The sequence below is a fragment of the Tupaia chinensis genome, unplaced genomic scaffold, assembly GCF_000334495.1.
Source record: "Tupaia chinensis unplaced genomic scaffold, TupChi_1.0 Scaffold144702_1, whole genome shotgun sequence".
NCBI lineage: Eukaryota > Metazoa > Chordata > Mammalia > Scandentia > Tupaiidae > Tupaia > Tupaia belangeri.
The window spans coordinates 2,419,704-2,421,203 of NW_006204563.1; the positions used below are offsets into that span (position 1 = coordinate 2,419,704).

General features: G+C 40.1%; 1 pseudogene; it reads left to right on the forward strand.

Moving 5' to 3' along the window:
• The first annotated feature begins 858 nt into the window (after positions 1-858).
• Positions 859-1,119, forward strand: LOC114005875 (uncharacterized; annotated as a pseudogene).
• Positions 1,120-1,500: the final 381 nt, after the last annotated feature.

The window sequence follows — 1,500 nt, forward strand, 5'->3', positions numbered from 1 at the left end:
TTTTGTTTTGTTTTCTGTTTTTGTTTATTTTGTTTTGTTTTGTTTTGGTTTTTTTTGCTATAGGGCACATATACTCGCCAAAGAGACAGAGAGAAAGTGAGAAATCACCCCCCCCCGGGGCAGGAAAAAAGGGAAGAACCCCCCCCCCCCGGGGGGGGATTAGCCACTCGGAAATCCCTTCTCCTCCATTCTCCTCTCAGGAATTTGGCAGGCATGCACACATACCCAGCATGGGTTTCAAGCTGCCAGGTTAGGACTCAAACCGCAGTTGGCCATGTGGGAGTCCATTAATTTAACCATATGCCACCTGCTGGCCCCTACGTTAGGACATGCTACAAGTTTGAGAATACTTAACTTCAACTAAAAGAATTTTTTTTGTTTAGAATTATTAATTTGATTTGATTTATTATTATTTTTAAATTTGTGATAGGGCATGTGTGCTCACAAGAAAGAGACAGGAAGAAAGAGAGAGAAAGAGAGAGGGAAAGTGAGAAAGCGAGCCTCCAGGTTTGGGACTCGAACTGCAATTGGCCATGTGGGAGTCCAGCCCCCTAACAACCGCGCCACCTGCTGGCCACTAAAAGGATTTATTGACTCATGTAATTGGGTAGTCCACAGATATACCTAACTTCTGTAAAGGCTTGAATCAAGTTTCATAACATGATATTAAGAACTTTCCATTTCTCTGCTCTGTTTCCACAGTGTTGGTTCGATTCTAGGCAACCTCTCTCCTCATGTTAATGAGATAGGTCTGTGGCCAAAAACTACTAAGTCACAGAATTAAGCCCTGTTGACCCTCATTTGTTTTAATTGTGTCAGGTATCCCCCTCTGAAATTAGTTAGATGAAATACACTGAAATCACTTCTCAGCCTTTGAAATGTAGTATCTGTTCTTACCAGCTTAATATCTGATATGTCCCGTATCTAAAGAAATACTAGTTTGTCAGGAAAGTCATGATGTATTTTTTTGTTTGTCAATGCAAAAATGGGTCATGATTTTTGTTGATGACCAAATATATTAAATGGACTTTTGGAGCAGGGAAATGCAATAGTAGCTTACTCCATCCACTCCATGGATTGACCTGGTATCGCATTAACTCCAGGAATGGTGCATGCATGCATGCATGCTTGCATGAAATAAATAAATAAATAAATAAATAAGCAAGCAAGAAAGAAAAGAAATGTCTTGTGCTGGGTGGGCCTTCTGTAAGAGTTGGGCATGGCATCACCTATCAGATAGCCCATGTTTGTACCATAATCCAGCTCCTCCCTAAACAGTGTTTTTCTCTAAAGAACAGTACACATGGTTATAGGTAAGATAATGCTTTCCTCTATGAACTAGTCTGGACCAGTGGGATCCAAGATGACTTCTATAATGACCCAAACCTCATCATAATGTCATTTGCATGGTAAATAACACATTTAACAGTGCCCTAACAGTTTACAGTCACCAAAGTTATCTCCAGAAATTACCTTATAAGAAGAAAAATAAGGTACGTT